Here is a 19583-nt window from a genome sequence, read left to right as displayed (position 1 = left end):
AGGAGATTCAGGTACCTGAGGGGCAGGTTTGAAATGGAGAAATGTACCCAAAATGGGATATTTAGAAGTTTAGCTGCTGTTGGGGTGATTAGGAGGACCAGATGTGGGCCAAACTACCAAGGAATGAGAGCATTAGGTGTAAGGGTTTTAAGATAGACATGGTCTTATGGTGAAATGGGGGATTTTTGGTGATCAGTGGATGGGGCGGGTAGGGTCAAATTGGCCTGGCTTTGGAGGGTAGATTTCAGGTGTGAGAAAATAGGAAGATAGTCCCCATAGTTTGACTTGGTGAGAGGGGTGTTGCCTAGAAGTAAGGGTCTGCCATACATAATTTTAAAGGGACTGACCATGTGGGGCTTTTTGGGAGCTGAGCGAATTTTGAGGAAGGCTAGAGGTAGTAATTAGGGCCAGGGGAGATGTATTTCAGTTCTAAGTTTGGTTAGGTGGACTTTTAATAAGCCATTAGCTCATTCTACCTTCCCTGACTACTGGGGTCTGTATGGGATGTGGAGCCGCCACTTAATGTTTAATGCCTGAGCTATCTGCTGGGATATTTGTGAAACAAAGGCAGGGCCATTGTCTGTCTGAAGAGAAGAGGGAAATCCGAATCTGATGTCCCTTGCAGTGGATAACTGCTGCTTTTGTCGGAAGCTGAGCTGCTTGAAGAAGTTTGAGAATGAGATGTTTGTTAATGATGGAAGAGTGTTTAGAGGTAAGATATTCCCTTTTTTTCCAAATTGAGATATGTGAAGGTATCATGTGATGACCAATGAGACAAGTTAGGGGAGGGGTACTTAGGTGTTGGGTCACCTTGCAGTCTATTCCTACAACTGACAGAAGGAGGTCGGAGCCTTGAAAATTCGGGCAGGACAGAATACATGGATAAAGGAGACAAGTTTATGTGCCACCAATATGTTTACCCTGGGTTTTACAGCCGTGATGGTGAGAGGCGGGGCTCCTGAACCCAGGCACCATCAGATGGTGGAAAGTCCAAGGAGGTCTGGGACTGAGAGGCCCACGTCTGGATCTGCTGCTAGGGTAGGCAGTCCAGTCCCCCAGTTAGGGGCCATTGGACAAGCAACTTTCCAGTGATCTGTCTTTTGACAGAGAGGGCAGGAACCAAGGGAGGTAAGAGGGGGTTTGGACAGAGCTTTGCCCAATGTCCCTCCTGACTGCACTGGAAACAGGGGCCCAGGGGCTACCTGATGGTGGAGGCTTTGCCCTTAGGTTTATTTGTCCCTTGGGGGAATTTCCCCAGGGCGGTAGCCAGCAAAAGATACCACTTGTCTTCCCACCTCTGCCACTCCTTTTCCCTTTCCTTTTCTTTCTGTTCCTGTTCATCTTGCCAGCTGTTGAATACCCAGAAGGCAACCTGATTAAGTCATTTTGGGGGGGGTCTTAGGGCCCGCTTCTAACTTTTGGAGCATTTTCTAAATGTCTGGGACAGACTGACTAATGAAGTAGGTGTGTAAAAAGAGGTATCCCTCAGGCAAAGTGGGGTCTAGGTTGGTGTATTTTTGGACGGATTCTGTGAACCTTATACGGAGGTGGTTGGATTTTCATTGGGACCCTGGGTAACCTTGAGGGTTTTGTCATAGTTGACAGCTTTAAAGCCCAATTTGCGCATCCCAGCAAGGAGACATGCAAGGAAGTGGGACATTTTGCAAAGGTCAGGGGAATTTACCTGGTAGTCCCAATGATGGGGGACTGCGGGGACTGCTACCGACACAACAGGATAGTCTGCGTCGACAGGTCTGTTGGTATGTAATTCATCAGCATAAGCTGTGGCAGCCATCCAGATATGATTTTTCTTTTCTGGGGTGGAAACGATGTGGTAATGTCTCAGTAGGTAAGGTCATAGTTATGGGTTAAGTATCTGAACCCTTTGATGAAACAAGTGGAGTCCTCAGAGAAAGAACCGAGACACTGCTCAATTTGGGAAAGATTACCCAAATTGAAGGGGACATGAACTTGCATGACACCGTCTGTACCAGCAACCTTGTGGAGAGTATGGAGGCCAGAAGGGCGAAGCTCATCAGAGGGGGAGGGATACAGGGAAGAGGAAGTAGGGATGGGCCCAAGGGTATGAGGAGGAGAAGGTCCGGGGTCTTAAGGGTCTGGAAACTGTGAGGAGTCAGGTGACCGGGGTTCTGAGGGTGATAAGGGGGTGTTCTGAGCAGGATTGTAGGGAGGTGGGTAGTTAGGGGAATCCAAGATGTCCAAGGAAGAAGGAGGAGTTAGAGGGAGTGCAGAAGGTCAAGAGGAAGGCGACTTTTCCTGGACAAGGAGAATTTCATGGATAGTGAGCTGTTGGCAAAGGAAGTGTTTGCCCCGAAGGGTCCAGAAAGCCTGAGCATAGGGAATTTCCGACCACTTCCCCGACCGCTGGAAAAAGTTATCGAAGTCTGTGACAACTCTTAAGTCAAGTGTGCAGTTTCCTGGCTGCCAGCTCTGGTTATCAAGGGGATTGATTCCCCTGAATGTGACAGATATATTAATGTTAGCCCGAGAATGAGGAAAAGGGCGAGTCAAAGCCAACGTTCCTGGCCCCGCAATCTGTCGAGACAAGCCTCCCCGTTTCGACCAGAGAGTGGGGAGACCAAAGCTGGCAGGAGAGGCACTGAGTCGTCCTGGGTGTCCCCAGGGGTCGTCAGGCCAAGAAGAGTGGGTCTGGATTGACCCGAGGAGTCAGGAGACTCTGGGAGTGGTTCTGACTGAACACTCAGATTCAGGGCAGAACTGCCCAAGTGGTCTCAGATCAGAAAACAGAACTACTGGATGTGAGGGAGATGGAGCCAAAGACTCACCCATGAATCCGATGACTGGTGTTGACTGAGAGTAAATGGCAGTTGGGGAAAGGGTCAGAGGAAAAAGGAGACAGATGGGGTCAGTAAGCCAGAGGGGAAGCTTGAGCCACCGACTCATGGAAATCTGAGAGTCTCCAGGTCTGAGGATTGGCACTGGCTCGTGGCTGAGTCTGACTCGGGAGACCTGGTCGAGCCAATGTCCCAATCCCAGGTTTCGGCACCAAAATGTAAGAATGGAGTCACTCAGATGACCACTAAGGTGCAGCGAGCTGAGAAGCAGAGGTTTATTGGGGAAATCCGCAAGCAGGGAGGGAGCCCTGCTACTGGTGGTCAGGCTCCAACCTTCTAGGGAAGAAGGGGTTTGCTTTTATAGTGGGAGAACTAAGGAGAGGATTTTTTTGTGAGCCTTGTGAGCCATCTGGCCTTCTGGCAGCTGCAGATGCGATAGGCTGATCAAAACAGGACATGGTTTCAGCTTGATACATCCTGCCATCTCACAGCTTGGAGATGGGGTAAGGGGCCACAGAGTTTTGGGATTTGGGGATGTTAGATATGTTTATTGGCTTGAGAGAGAGAGCAAGGTAGAGAGAGAGAAACATCAATGTGAGAGAGAAACATCAAGTGGCTGCCTCCTGTACATGCTCTGACCAGAGATAAACCTGCAACCTAGATAAATGCCCTAACCTGAATCAAACCTGCAGCCTTTTTGGTGCATGGGATGATGCTCCAACCAACCGAGCCACTCGACCAGGGCAGTCTTTAGTTTTTTTGCAGGAATCTTGTTAAGCTACTCTTAAACTATAATTCAGTCCACTCATTTACCTGGAGCAAGGAAACTCAGTATGCTGTGGTACGCTGTTAGGGAACTAATGGTAGGGAGATGCCACTGTCAGTACTCTGTTTTGGAACATCACTTTTATCTCACAACACAATGGAAAGTTTGGTCACCAGACACAGGAACTTTCTGAGGGTGTGTATTAGTCAGCGTTCTCCAGAGGAATAGAACCAATAGGGTATGTGTAAAGAGAGACAAAAGAGAGTTATTTAAAGGAAAAGGCTCACATGATTGTGGGGGACTGGCAAGTCCAAAATCTGCAGGCAGGCCAAGATGCTAGATAACCAGAGACAAGGTTTGAGTCTAAAGGCAGTCTGGAGATACAAACCTTTCTTTCTGACTTTCAAAACGGCAGTGGGATGGGTTGAACCTATGCTCACCTTGTCTTGGGACCAAACTGGAATTAAAACTAAATTAAAGAACAATTATCCTGAATAACAAAGAGAAGACTAGCTGATTTACAGAAGCCACATCGAGATTGGTAGGAGGGTGGAGATGGGAAAAGTGCTGGCTCTGCTCCCATGGGCAGTGACTGAGGTCCTGGAGGGATATCTCAGCTGCAGGGGGTTACCCTAAAGCATGGGGCCTAAACCCCAAGCCAGGTTTCACAGACCAGAGCACCAGAGCTGGAAAGAGGCATCCATATAACATCCCTATAAAAAACAGTGGGATTTCTGTCTACCAGGGAGAGACAGAGTCTGCTGGAGATAAAAGCACTCTCTTAAAGGGCCAGTACACAAAGTTTCATTTGCAGCCTGCTTGGGCTTCAGCAGAGAGAGGGTTAGCATCACCTGAGGAGTTTGGGGTTTATAGCTCTGGGGTGTATGCTGTGGGGATAGCCACCAGCATTCCCATGCTGAATCATTCTCTGATACTGCAGTTGCCATCTTTCTTGAGTAGAGCACTCCCCTCCATGTGGCATCAGCCTGGAAGAAAGCAATAGCTTTACCCTCTGAAATTCCTCTTGCACCATCCTGTGGAGTTGTGTTGGCCAAGGTGTAGAAACATGAGCAGACTCAGAGTGTCAATGACTAAGTTATCTGCTTTTGGAGCAGGGGCCATTCCCTCCACACACCCATGAGCCAAACTGGTGCTTCCCCAACACTGGAGACTTGATAGAACTAACCTCCCAGTTCCCACAGACCAAACCTCTGGACTTAGGAGGCCCCACCTCCCTGACTCCTAGTTGCTCCATCCCACCAGGATCAAGACAAAATCTAGGACAGTCTGAGTTATTTGGCTCTGGGGCGAAGACCACACCAACCACCTTCTCTGAAGCCTGAATGACACCAGACCCTCATGAGAGATAGACTAGCCCCATCACCCCACTTCATCAGAGGCTCTTTAAGTGACAGCCTAACAGGCAACTGGTTTGTGGAAGCAGGTGGGTATGGACCTCATCAGTGTACCTTGGGACCTTTGCTGACTTGCCCCTGGGCCCAGTGCTGGTAAAAGCTGGTCATGGTGTGCAGCTTGATCCTTCCTGTGAGCAACAGAACCCAGCAAAGGGAGCCAAAACTGTGACTCACTTGTAGCTCCAAACAGCTTGCCCAGGGCCAGGGATAGAGAGCTTCTGACACCAGAGTCCCTCCAAAGAGGCGCAGAACCAACATATCCAGTGGACAGCTTCAGACAACATTAGAGCAGGATACAATAAGCTTCACAAACAGCATATCCAAAAGGAGATCTCAGCAGACACTAAACCCTGTTGAGGTGAATTCTGTTTTGTGTGGTTAGCACTTTCACAGCAGCTTACACACCCTGGTCTGGATTGAGCCTCACAGTCAGCCAACCTGAGGGTCGATCCCAGGCACTAATGGGCCTATAGCAATCAAGATTCAATACAACATGAGGGCGCACATAACCCACACTCAGCTCAGGTGATCAAGGAGACTGCACCACTGGGACCCACAGAACACCTACTACATAAGTTTACGCCACAAAAACTGGGAGTCAATCTAATAGTGGGTTGGCCAGAAAGATTGTTTAGTTTTTTCCATACAATGGCTCTAGTAGTGCTTAGTTGTCTTTACTTTCACTTGAAACAATTTTGTTAGATCGTATTGTGATAGCTGTCATATCAGTGTGCATATTTTAAAAAACATCAAAATTAGTGAATTTTGTGCAGCCATTTTAATATTGAAGATGGACAGAAACATGCTCTATTTTTGGTGTATTATGCTTTATTATTTCAAGAAAGGTAAAAACAACTGAAATGCAAAAAACACAAAATTCGTGCAATGTTTGGAGAATGTGCTGTGACTGAACATTCAAAAGTGGTTTGCAAGGTTTCTTGGTACTATTAACATTTTGGCAAAGTAATTCCTTGCTGTAGGGCTGTTTTATGCATTGGAAGATGTTTAGCAGCACCCGTGGCCTCTACTCACTAGAAGCCTAGTGGGAGATAGCCAACAAACTCAAAATATCCAAATCAATAAAGTTATTGGTGAAAATGAGAAATGTGTCTTTTATTTTACAGAAAAAAATATACGGACTTTTAGCCAGCCCATTGCATAAAACAAACACAAAGAGACAGCCAAAATGGGGAAACAAAGAAACAGGCCTCAAATGAAAGAACAGGAGAACTCTCCAGAAAAAAGATCTAAATGGAATGGAGGCAAGTGATATAGATATCAAAGTAATGATTATAAGGATGTTCAAGGAACTTAATGAGAACTAAAACAGCATGAAAGTGGACATAGAAACCCAGAAAAAGAAGCAGTGGGAAATGAAGAATATCCTATCTGACATCAAGAATACACTGCAAGGAATAAAAAGGTAGGTTGTGTGAAGCAGGGATTAATTTTGGTGATTTGGAAGATGAGATAGCAGAATACACCCAAACATAGTAGCAAAAAGAAAAATAAAAAGAATGAGAATAGTTTGAGACCTTTGGGACAATAGGAGGTATAACAGCATCTATATCATAGTGGTACCAGACGTAGAAAAGAGAGCATGTGATTGTCCAGCTTCTGGCAGCACCTCCACTTACCTCTGGAAAGGACTTCTATTGATGTTGGGAGGGTGGAACCCCTGGGTCACCCTGGGGAGGTACTGTTCAGTCTTCTGGAAAAATTATAGGAGTGTTCCCCCTGCACTTGCACCACCTGTCTTTGTCCCGCTTATTTACATATAGTTTATGATGAACTAACTGTCCATTTCGGTGGCGTGGGGGGTCTGTTTAAGAGGGTCAGCTCTTTCCTGCTTGGTGCTGATGGCAGCTCTGTATGTGAACTGAGGCTGAGTTGGGCCCTGATTCACCCTTGCTGCACTGATTTCTCCATGCTTTGCTGGCCTCAGTGGAATAGGGCCCTAGGAACCCAATGTATTTTGTCTTCCTGAGAGAAGTACAAAATGGACCATTTAGATGGTTCTCTTTCTGTCTTTTTCTTGTGGATATACACCCTGCAGGGCGTTCTTGAGCCTGTCCTGCCTGTTTTGCAGAGCTTCCCTGTTGGATATGGTGCAGTGGTACTTGAACTCCATCAGGAGGTGGGGGCTGAATGAGTCCTTCCCTTTCCAGGGGTTTGATCTCTGCTGGCTGAGGAGGGGGCTTTGCCTGGCTGTAAGTAATCCCAGGTGCTCAACTTTTGCCAGCCCAGTTTCCAGCCCACTGCACTCACAGTAGACATAGTCCCAGGCTCTGCAATCTGTGCAGCCTCCAGCCTACTAGCTGCACCAGGTTGGGGCCAAGAAATCCCCTTGCTGTGCACCTTTCTGATCTTTCTGCCCAATTCTGTACAGTGGGAGCAAATTCACACTTTCAATATTTTCCCTTTGCTGGCACTGCAGCAGCGCATGTCCGAGCCCAGCACACTTCAGCTCCTCCTTTAAAAAATCTTTCTGAATGATAGAGAGACTTCCGGCCAAAATGGAGGCCTAGAGATACACACTGCATCTCCCTCCACAACTAAGGAGTACAGCTACCTCAAAACTAGAGACAACCAGAAGTTCCTGAAAATCGAGCTGCATGGAAGTCCAACAAACAAAAATATAAAGAAGAAATACTCATCCAGACAGGGAGGAGGTGTGGAGCTGGGGCAGAGAGGACTCAGTGTGGTGGTGGCAGCAGCTGGCCAATGGAAAACACAGTCACACATTTTAAAAGTCAGGAGGGGCACCTGGGGAACGCTCCCAGCACCAGACCAGATCACATAGCTCATGGTCCCAGCACCAGGGAAAATCAAGCCTCATTGCTTCTGACTGTAAAAACCAGTGGGGGTTGAGGCAGAGGAAGAAACTGCTGGTCTCTCAGCTGAGTCCACTTGTTTAAAGGGCTCCCACAGTCCTAGAACGTCCGTAGACCCACTCACTCTGGGAACAACGGCCAGGGCAACAACTAGAGAGATGCCAGTCCCATACAAAAGTGGGAGAAGTGCATGGAAAAGGGGTGAGTGCTGAGTCAGCGGCATTGTTCCCTCTCAGACCCCTCCCCCACATACAGTGCCACAACGTGGTGAAACGGGTCGCTTTGTACTGACAAATACCTAAGGCTCCCCACTTTATAACGTAACAGGTGCAACGGCTCTACCTAAGACACAGAGGCAAACAAACACAGGAATTAGAATTAGAATAGACATTAGAACTTAACTATTCCAGTCTTTTCATTTTGCAGATGAGGAAAGAGACAAAAGGATAAATAAAATGTATGAGGTTACTTGGTATTAAAGGACAGGTAAAGATATGTAACAGAACCCCTGGGCTGCTCCGATTTGAAACAGAACCCACAGGCTGTTTAGTTAGGGGCCTGATTGCCTGCCGCCAGAATTATAACTCTCAATACCAGTTTAGTGAAAAGAAAAAGAATTGTTTATTTAATAGTTATATAGATTTAGATTATTTGCGGATTTCTGCCGTTAAGTCTTATGTTCTTTAAAACATCCACAAACACATAGTTCTGCCTCCCCCTACCAAGCCAGGCTAGTTTTAGAAAAGTTAGAGATACCGTTTCCCTACTTCCTAGACACAGTTCAGTTTTACCGGTAGCTGCCAATCATTTAATTCTGATTGAGGAGGTCTTTCTGTGTTGTGGTGCCCTCCAGCTTTCAATGCAGAACCACGTGGATTCTCAGCCTCCTTGTAAACTGCCTTCTCAAAGTCGCATGGTGTTTCCCTCTCAAAACAGCATGGAGAACCTTCTCAAAACCGCATGGAGAACTCAGCTTCTCTAATCCTCATGGAGAACTCCCTTTTTTTTGGAGAACTCCCTTTTTTTTTTTTTAATGTGTTTTATTGATTACAGTGTTACATTTGTTCCAATTTCCTTTCCCTCTGCTCCCCTCCACCCGGTGACCCCCCTCCCTCCCCTTGTCCCTTTTAGTCCATGTCCATTGGTTGTGCATATAGTTCTTCTCAACCTCTGTCTATTCCATTCCCTCCTACGATGTTTCTTAATTCCTATACCATCTCCCTCCCTCTCCCCCTTCCCCTTCCCTGCTGACCTCCCCCCAATATGCACCCCATACCTATAGTTCTTTTCCACTCTCATTACCTATTTAGTTTGCCTTTGTTTCAATTCCCTAGCTTCTGTTGTTGTTTGTTGTGATGCAGTTTTCATTTTAGTGTTCATAGCTTTGATCCTCCTTTTTCTAAACCTGTCCTTTTAACATCTCATATAACAGTGATTTGGATCTAATGAACTCTTTCAGTTTTATTTTGTCCTGGAAACACTTTCTCTGCCCTTCTATTCTGAATGACAGTTTCTCTGGATAGAGTATTTGTGGCTGTAGGTTTTGGATTTTCATTACTTTGAATATTTCTTGCCAGTCCCTTCTTGCCTGCAGGGTCTCCCTTGAGAAGTCAGCTGATAGTCTAATTGGGACCCCTTTGTACATGATTCTTTTCTTCTCTCTTGCTGCTTTTAAGATTCTCTCTTTATCTTTAACTCTTGACATTTTGATTATAATGTGTCTTGGAGTGGTTCTCCCTGGGTCCAGTTGTTTTGGAACTCTCTGTGCTTCCTGGACCTGTAAGTTTATTTCCTTCCCCAAGTTTGGGAAGTTCTGCTTTATTATATTTTCACTTAATTTTTCAATTTCTAGTTCTTCTTCTTCGCCCTCTGGTAATCTGATCATCCGTATGTTGGAGCTCTTATAGCTGTCCCAGAGGTTTCTGATCCTCTCATCATTTTCCTTGCTTCCCGTTTTTTCTCTTTGCACTGGTTGACTGTTTGTTCCTTCTCTATGTTCTGGTTTGTTGATTTGAACTCTGGATTTTATTTCCTCACCATCTGTCTCGTATGTGGTTTTGTTCCTTTCAGTATGAGTGTTTTTCGATTCTTTCTCATCTTTTTCCAGATCTTTTGTTAATTTTGTAAGCCACCTGATAACAATGGCCCTGAACTGAGCCTCTGACAGGTTTCTTATTTGCTCATCTGTCAGGTTCTTCATCTGTTGCCTGGTGAGCTGCGCCACCGGGATTTCTATAGTTGTCTGCCTCATTTTGACAGATGCGTTTTGTTTTCTTGGGCCGGCTATAGAGGGCAGTGCCTGTGTACTCGTCACAACCCAGCGACCAGCGGCGATCCGCAACCTTTTTCGCTGCACTGTGGCCCTTTGTGGTCACTACCCGGTAACCGGCGGCTGACCAGCAACCTTTTTTGCCGCGCTGTGGCGCTTTGTGTGGGGTGGGGGTCCAAGATGGATTCCTGCAGTTATTCTGCTAGGAGACCAGGATCCATCCTCCCACCCTCTGGGCCTCACCGTTCGGCGATGTGGTGGTTGCTTTTCCCAGCGTTGGGGTCGGGAGCTGCTGGGGTTCAACTGCAGCTGGGATTGTTCTCCTTGCCGCTGTCCCAGATGCTACCGCAAACAGCACTACCTATTTTCGCTCTTACCTGCCCAAAGAGCGCCGCTGGTTTATAACTTTGTACGTTGGGCTTCCGTGTAGTTTTATTTTCTGGAATTTCTAGTTATCTTTTGTTTTGAAGTAGTTGTATTCCTCTCTAGTTGTAGAGGGAGACCGAACGAGTCCGTCTAAGCCTCCATCTTGGCCGGAAGTCGAGAACTCCCTTCTTAAAGTCACATGGAAAGCCCCCTAAAATGTCTGCAGCTGCTTTTTAAATCCCCGACTGCATCCTCTGATGCAGTGGGTGTGGTAACCAGTTCTGACCATTCACAGAACCTTACGCAGGCTCTGTAAGCTCTTTTAATACTGTCCCGTGAGCCAAGACCCCTCCCATCTTCCTGGGCCCTAGAAGCATCAAAGCCATTTGTGAAACAAAGTTACCAGCCACTAGCCCCAGGCATGCAAAGGCATCCTAAAAGCTACCTCCTTTTCCCCATCCCCCAGCCGCAAGCTCTCGGGGTTTTTTGGACACCTTCATTCTGTAACAGATAGAGTTCTGTTGATTATCTGTCTCCAGAGCCTTTTTTACTGTACCAAACTTTTGATCACTCTTATTTTTTTACTCTTTGTCCCCTTCTGTGATGTGTAGTCAATTCATTATTCATTATACAATACTACAAGGAAAGTGTTATTGTAATTCCCATTTTGGTTAGTTTTCTGTTTCTTTGAATGTCTACTAAAACATTTTTATATCATTTTAAAAAATACTGCCATATACATATATGTGCTTATTCATGGCATTTGATTTGGATTTACAATCATGGGTAAATTAATGGGAAAGGACATATCAGATATTTTCCAGGAAACATAATTAGAGGCTTATTTTTTGTTATGTGCTTGTTTTGATTTTAAAGTTCAAAGTGCATTTTAAAACAATATGAAGGGCAGAAAGAGCAAAAAAGTGTCACTGTTAACTTTAAAAAATGGCCTGCAGTACACTAAAATCACTGACTGGACACCATTTCAAAAGGTGCTTTATGTGTATCAGAGATACAATGAAAAGTCCCCATCTGCTTGGAAACAAATACTTCTACACTTATTTTCCTTCTAATTGAAGTGAGTCGTGCACCTCAACAATTCTCTCTTTATTAACTCTCCCCATTTTCTCCTGGGAAAAGGCTGCTTATCCTGTAGGTCCAAGCTATGGGTTTTCTTTTTCTCCACCAGTGTTCTCCTGTGATAACATTTTATGCACTCCTCTACTATGCAGCCATTGTGTTGTTTTCATGTTACATGTTTGCATATGTGTCTTCTTCTTAAATGGACTTAATTCCTTGGGTGTCAGGACTCTTGCTCAACTTGATATATCAAGCTCATAAAGAGGCAGACAGGTACAACAGGTATTCTATATTTGTTTGTCAAGTCATAGATATGTATATACTTAAAGCTATTTTTAGTGATACTAAAGGGATTGGATTTTTTTTTTCATTGCTTTTAGAGAGAGAAGAAAGGAGAGAGAAAAACATCGAGAGAAGCATCATTTGTTTGCCTCCCATAACGCCCAGACCAGGAATCGGCGCCCATACCAGGGATCATTCACATCTGGACCAGGGGTTGTACTCACACATGCCAGGCCTTGATCAGGGATCAACCAACAACCTAGGTATGTGCCCTGGTGGGAAATCGAACCTGCAAACTTTCAGCTACAGGATGATACTCTGAGCACCTGAGCCAGCTTTATAGAAGGTTTCATAAATTCAAATTAAAATGATGTCTGTGATTAAACAGTCTTAACTACATATTTATGATTATAGCTATTTAATGTAAACTTCTAAAAATTACCTTTCAGCCCTGGTCAGGTAGCTCAGTTGATTGGAGTGTCATCCGATACACCAAGGTTGCGTGTTTGATCCTGGTCAGGGCACATAAAAGAATAAACCAACAAATGTATAAATAAGTGGAACCACAAATCGATGTTTCTCTCTCTCTCTTCCTTTTTCTCTCTAAATATCAATAAATTAAAAAGTTAAAAATTGCCTTTAAAAGTTGAATCTTATTTCTGATTTTAGAACTTGAGCTTTCAGGTTAATTGGCAGTTCTATATTTTCACATTAAATGTGCGAACCTATGATCTGATGGATTTTGTTTTGTTTTTGTATTCTATGACTGAAAGGTCCTCTGCAAACATGGTTAGGAAAAAAAGATACTGATTATTCCAGATCCTTCAACTTCAGTGAGGAAGAGTAGTTCCCTTGGTACTGTTCAGGAAAATAAGTCAAGATTCTGTTACACTGTTAAAGTATCTTTTTTGTTAAGTGATTTATTCTTATATTGCTTATGCCAAAGTTTTTTTTGCCTTTTTTTAGTTGTTCTTTTGCGGTTGGCCCAATTTTCCACTGTTACTCTCCTCTGCTCCACCCAACACCACCACCCCACCACATGCTCTCACAGTCAACCCCCCACCCTGTTGCCCATGTCCATGGGTCATTTATACATATGCCTTGACTAGACCCTTCCCCTTCTTTTCCCCCTTACCCCCCTCCTCCCTCCCCTCTAGTCACTGTCAGTCCATTTCTTGTTTCCATGTCTCTGGTTCTGTTTTGTTCATTAGGTTCCTGTTATAGGTGAGATCATACATCTTTCACTGCCTGGCTTATTTCACTTACCATAAAACTCAAGTTCCATCCATGCTCTTGTGAAGTGTAGGAGTCCCTTCTTTCTTACTGCTGCATATTATTCCATTGTGTAAATTACCACAGTTTTTTGATCCACTCATTTACTGATGGGCACTTATGCTGTTTCCAGCACTTCGCTATTGTAAATAGCGCTGCTATGAACATAGGGGTGCATAGCTTCTTTTGAATAGGTGGTTCGGGATTCTTAGGGTACGTCTCAGCAGTAGGATCACTGGATTGAAAGACAGTTCCATTTTTAGTTTTTTTGAGGAAATTCCCTACTGTTTTCCACAGTGGCTGCGTCAGTCTGCATTTCTACCAACAGTGCACTAGGATTCCCATTTCTCCACATCCTCACCAGCACTTGTTTTTGATTTGTTAATGATGGCCATTCTGAGGAGGGGTATGAAGTGGTATCTCATTGTTTTAATTTTATATCTCTTATAGCTAGTGATGTTGAGCATCCTTTCATATCTCTATGGGTCTTCTGTATGCCTTCATTGGAGAAGTGTCTGTTCAGGTCCTTTGCCATTTTTTAGTTGGATTGTTTGTCTTTGTGGTGTTGAATCATATGAGTTCTTTACATGTTTTGGAGCTCAAACCCTTGTCCAAGTAATTACCGGTTATGCCAATTTTTTGGATTCCAGATATCCACTACATTATCTACCTTTTAACTTGCAAGTAAAAGGGATTTTTCCCGCAAGTAAATTTATATGATGAGAATTCGCATAAATAGTAGTAATACTTGTTGCTGAATTTTGAAGTATTTGTTCTACAAATACAGAAATATGTCAAAATTTAGTTTTTATCAATAAAAACCATCCTGATGTAAAAGTAGTTTTTATAAGATTGATTTATTTTAGACTATGTGATGACAAATCCCCTAAGAATTTATTCAGGGTAAGTCTGAGGGAGACCAGTATAACTCTGCATGGTATTAATATAAAAGAATTGTATATTTTTCCTGCAGGAAAAAATTAAAGAAGTTATCAAAATGAGAAAATTGAATAATTTACTATCATTTTAGACATAGCTTTATTCAGTGTTTTAATGATTTTGTTGGCAGGAAATTTCTAGAATTTACCTATTCCAAAAAGGATATTAGTTCCTTATAAGAAATGTAGTTTTTTTTTCGGCCAAGATGGAGGCATAGACAGCCTTGCTGCATCTCCCTCCACAACTAAGAAGGAATACAATTACCTCAAAACTAGAAACACCAGAAGTTCCAGAAAGTCAAAGTGCACGGAAGTCCAGGAAACAAAGATATAAAGAAGAAATTCTCATCCAGACATGTAGGAGGGCCGGAGCCAGGGCAGAGGACATGGTGTGGTGGTGGCAGCAGCGACAACAGCAGCAGGCTGGTGGAAATCTCAGTTACACGTTTTAAAAAGTCAGGAGGGACACCTGGGGATCATTCCCAGCTCCTCATCTGACCTCACAGCTCATGATCCCAACACCAGGGAAAATCAAGCCTCATTGCTTCTGACTGTACAAACTAGTGGGGGTTGGGACAGAGGCAGTAACTCCTGGTCTCTCAGCTGAGTCCACTTGTTTAAAGGGCCCCCACGGTCCTAGAATGTCCACAGACCCACCCACTCTGGGAACGACGGCCAGGGCAGCAGCTAGAAGGGCACCAGTCTCATGCAGAAGTGGGAAAGGGGCCTGGAAAGGGCGCAAGTGCTGGGCAAGCGGCATTGTTCCTTAGACCCCTCCCCCGCATACAGCGCCACAACGTGGTGAAACGGGTTGCTTTGTACTGACCAATACCTAAGGCTATGCGCTTTACAACGTAACAAGTGCAACAGCTCTACCTAAGACACAGAGGCAAACAAATACAGGAGCCTGTCAAGTTCAGTAAACACAAGGACTCTGCTGAGATACTGGCAGCTCCCTCCACCACCCAAACCCCACTGGATTTCAGTCAGAAGCAATGTGACTTCATTTCCCCCTGGCAGAGAAACCATGAGCTGCCCAGTCTGGTCCAGGGCTGTGATAGTTCCTCAGGTTTTTTTCCTTGTCTTTTTGAAATGCGTGACTGTGCTTTTCAGTGGCCAGCCTCAACCACTATGCTGCCATTGCCAACATTGCTGTTGCTGTAGGTGCAGGTGCTCCTGCCGCTGCTGCTAGTGCTGCTGCCTTGGTGCTGCCAGAGCTGCTGCCTCCGCTGGTGCACCTCCTCACTTCCTCTCCGCTTCTACCTGTCCAGATGAGTATTTATTCTGTATTTCTTATTTGGACTAGCCTTCTGTTCGATTTTCTGGAACTTTTGATTAATTTTTATAGTTTTTGAGGTAGACGTACTGTATTCATTCTTAGTTGTGGAGGGAGATGCAGTGTGTCTATCTATGCCTCCATTTTGGCGAGAAGTCCAGGACTTCTAATATTATACAGTGCTCAACAGAATACAAGCAGCCGCAGCGATTTCGATCCTATTCTCAGAGGGAACATTCTATTGTTTCACCATTAAATATGATTGTTGAAGGTTCTGTAGACTATCCTTGTTAGAGTTTAAAAAGCTCCTTTTGAATTTGGCTAGTGTTTTAAAAAAAACATTAACAAATCTATGTTGGATTTTATCACATCCATTTTACTCAGCTATTCAGATATGTCTTTTCTTTAATCTGTTTTTGTTGTAATGTACAGTCATTAACTGTGTAGTGTTAAACCAACCTTCCATTGGGAATGGTCTAATTTGGTTTTGATATATTATTCTTTTCATAAGACTATTTTATTTTATATGTACATATATATTAGGCAGGAGTTATGGTATATAAAGTCACCACAAACACTGAACCATGGCACAAAAGTGAAATACAGGCTTGGGCTTCTTTCTGGTCACATTTGTCAACAGATCAACACAACTTGGATTTATGTGTTTTTTTAAAGACACTTTATTTAGCCATATACCTTATGATACCTTAGCATTGAACTTACAACCAACACCACTATAGATCATGCTTTAAGGCTTATCTAACACTGACATTTTCTCTGTAAGGCATTTATTAAAACAGCCTTATACTTAGATACACTAGACAGAACTTGAACACTATGCTTGGGGGCCATTTAAAAATGAAATAATAAAGCAAAATGTAAAAAATGTGACAATATATACACTGAAAATAGAACATTTCCACATATAGTCATGCTCTGCATAATGACAATTCAATCAAAGTTTGGACTTCAACATCCAAGATGGCAGAGGAGTAAGTGGAAGCTATACTAACCTCCGCCCAGGACAAATCTGGAATTACAACTAAATTGTGGAGAGATCATCTGGAATAACCAACTGAACACTAGCTGGAGAGAAGTCTTATAACCAGAGAGAGACAGAAAAGGCCACTTCATCACAACGTGACTGGTAGGAAGTGCGGAGATGCGAAAGGGCTGGCTGGGCTCCCATGGATGGCAGCTGAAGGGAGTGAGAAATAGCTCAGCAGCCCGGGGTTCCCCCTGAGAAGGGCAGGGTCTAAACTCAAGCTGGGCTTCCCAGCCTACAGCAACAGGACAGAAAGTAAAATAGCATCCAGCTGTGAAAAGCAAAAGGCCATGGGTTTTTTGCTGGTCTGAAAGAAACAGCTGGAGACAGTGAGCTCTTAAAAGGATCATGTATGAAAATATTTTGGCACTCACATGGCCTGGGCTTGAGCAGAGGGAAGGCGAAGAGGACTAGAGAAACTTGGGGAGAATTTGGGGCAGTGGCTTTGAAGAGAGAACTGGGGGAGCAGCTGACCAGGTCCCAATGCTGACTCATTCCCCATGCTGCAGGCAGACCATTCCCTTCCAGGTGTGGTCAGCCTGAGGGGAACCAAAAGCCCCACCTGCAGGAATTAATCTGCCCCACCCTCGATGCTTAAGTCATATGGCTGATCACAGGTTGAACAGATTAACAACTAAAGGAGACAGACAAAGGCAGTAGATCTAAGGTAGTCTCGAATAGGCTGCCTAGGCCCAGACTGATACACTATCTGGTCCCACCAGAGGCAGATCTAAGAAGTGCAGGTCAATCTAAGAAGCAGCAACAAACAATAAGAGTCCAAAAAATGGGGAGACAGAGGAATAACCCCCCATCATAAGGAAATGAGAAGTCCCCAAAAGAGTGCTAAATGAAATAGAAGAAAGACAACTAACAAACATGGAATTCAGAACATGGACTATAGGGAAGCTCAATGAGCTCAAAGAAAACTACAAAGAATTCCAGGGAAACTACAAGGAACTTACTGAGAATTACACCACCATGAAAAAGGACACAGAAGCTATCAATAAAAGCCAGGAGGAAATATAGAATACAATTTCTGAATTGAAGAACACAGTAGAAGGAATTAAAAGCAGTCTAGAGGAAGCAGAAAATCGGATCAGTGAGCTGGAAGACAATGTAGAAGAAAATTCAGACAGTGCAACAAAACAAAAAAAGACTTAAAAAAGAATGAAGAAGTTTTAAGAGAGCTTCAGGACATCAAAAAATGTAATAATATTCATATCATAAGAAAACCAGAAGGAGAAGAAGAGGAGCAAGGGATAGAAAACCTGTTTGAAAAAGTAATGACAGAAAACTTCTCTATCTTGATGAGAAAGTGACACAAGTCCAGGAAGCAGAGAGGGTCCCAATGAAGATGAACCCCAAAAGGCCCACTCCAAGGCACACCACAATTAAAATGGCAACATTGAAAGACAAAGAGAGTCATAAAAGCAGCAAGAGAAAAGCAGCTAATAACATACAAGGGAACTCTGATAAGGTGATCGTCATATTTCTCAACAGAAACACTGCAAACCAGAAGGGAACGGCAAAAAATATTTCAAGCAATGAAAAACAAAGGCCTACAACCAAGAATACTCTACCCAGCAAGGCTCTCTTTCAAAATGGAAGGTGAAACAAGGAGTTTCCCAGACAAAAAAAAGGCTAAAAGAATACATCTCCACCAAATCAGCATTGCAAAAGATGCCAAAGGGTCTGCTTTAAGATGCGGAAATAGAGAGAGACAGAGGGGAACACAAGGACAAAGGGGAAAAATGACAATGAATAAGTAAGTACCTATCATTAATAACAAGAATTTATGCACCCCTATGTTTATAGCATACTATTTACAATAACCGAGTGCAGGAAGCAGCCTAAGTGCCCATCTATATAGGAGTGGATCAAAAACCAGTGGTACATCTACGCAATGGAGTACTATGTAGCAGAAAAAAGAAGAAACTCCTACTATTTGCAACAACATGCCTGGAACTAGAATTATGCTTAGCGAAATAAGCCAGGCAATGAAAAACAAATAGCATATAATATCACCTAATACAGAAAACTAAGGAACAGCACAAATGATCAAAACTGAACCAGAGGCATATAGACAAGGAGAAGACTAACAGTGACAAGGGGGGAGGGGAGAGGGAGAGAAGGGGGTAAGAAGGGGAAGGGTCTAGTCAAAGAACATGTACAAATGACCCGTGGACATAGACAATGGGTTGGGGATTGATTGTGGAAGAAGAGTGGGCAGGGTGGGGGGGGAACAATGGGGAAAAAGTGGGACAACTCTAAGAGAAAAACAAACCAAAATTTTTAGTAGGAAAGAACATTAAAACAAAATAATAAATGAGCCAGAAAATCCAGCCACTGCCACAAAAAAAAAAACAAAAACCTAAAACAAAAACAAAGCTTCACATGTAGGAAAGCAAACAAAAGAAAATGTAAAGTATTGAATTTTAATGAATATTAGAAGGACAAAGATTCTCCTTCACAATGTATAGTTTTCTCCCTACATGATCCCTCCAGAATTTGGCATTCTGAAGAAGCAAGTAATGACATCAGGTTCTTTGCATAAAACTAATAAGACAAGTTGTTAATAGAGGTTTTCTTAACCAAGCCTTTGACTGGAATTTCATGCCTAAAGGAGGCATGCCTGGGCTCTGGTTGTTACCAAAAAGCCCTGAGGAACTGGGATTGACTTTCAAAGGTAATAAAGGCCCACAAGAAAAAAGGCCTGGTACCTAGGTTGGTTGTGTGGTTCATGGCAGTCTTTCCAGGGAAGGAACGAAGGTTGCTTTCCTGAAAGATGGCTAGAAGGAACCTTAAGGCACAATGGAAAACCTGAAGGATTTGGAAAAGACAGGTATTTATAGGCAAGGCTCAATGGCAGGTATGTGGCTCAGCTTCTGTGCCCTGAAGGGCAAATTGACAGTCACCCTCAAGATTCCTTGTGTAAGTTCCAGAAAAGCAGACTTTAAGATCATATGTGATCATTTGCTGGTCTTGTTGTGTTTATGCAAACGAACAGGATAAATTAAAACTGGACTTAATGCAGTCCCTTTAAGGACAAGGAGGGTAATCTTAAAGAGAAAAATTGTGATTCAAGGAAAATCACAATGCTCAGTTGTAGACTATAAACTAGTGCAGCTATCTTTAAATTTTATTTTCATTTAAAGTTTGTTTTCATTTTAAAGTTAAACTTGGTCTGTGACATCATCAAAGATGATGACCCCTCCCCCACAAAC

General features: G+C 43.7%; 1 protein-coding gene and 1 long non-coding RNA gene across 4 annotated transcripts in view; both read left to right on the top strand.

Annotated features, from left to right (window-relative positions):
* SAMTOR (S-adenosylmethionine sensor upstream of mTORC1) overlaps positions 1-19583 on the top strand; it is a 234281-nt gene that overhangs the window by 172428 nt on the left and 42270 nt on the right. The gene's annotated exons all lie outside the window — the stretch shown is intronic.
* On the top strand, positions 615-12460 carry LOC150001865 (uncharacterized). Of its 3 annotated transcripts, XR_016513060.1 has the most exons (4): positions 615-712; positions 4846-5026; positions 6122-6420; positions 11927-12460. It is a non-coding gene; the product is annotated as an uncharacterized LOC150001865 (long non-coding RNA). The 3 variants fall into 3 exon arrangements; XR_016513061.1 differs by lacking the exon at positions 4846-5026; XR_016513059.1 differs by lacking the exon at positions 615-712 and having other exon boundaries at positions 4104-5026.

This window comes from Furipterus horrens, unplaced genomic scaffold (genome assembly GCF_987537825.1).
Source record: "Furipterus horrens unplaced genomic scaffold, mFurHor1.1.pri manual_scaffold_9, whole genome shotgun sequence".
Lineage (NCBI taxonomy): Eukaryota > Metazoa > Chordata > Mammalia > Chiroptera > Furipteridae > Furipterus > Furipterus horrens.
The sequence above is the reverse complement of the archived record's forward strand: the minus strand, read 5'-3'. Positions and strand labels throughout refer to the sequence as shown.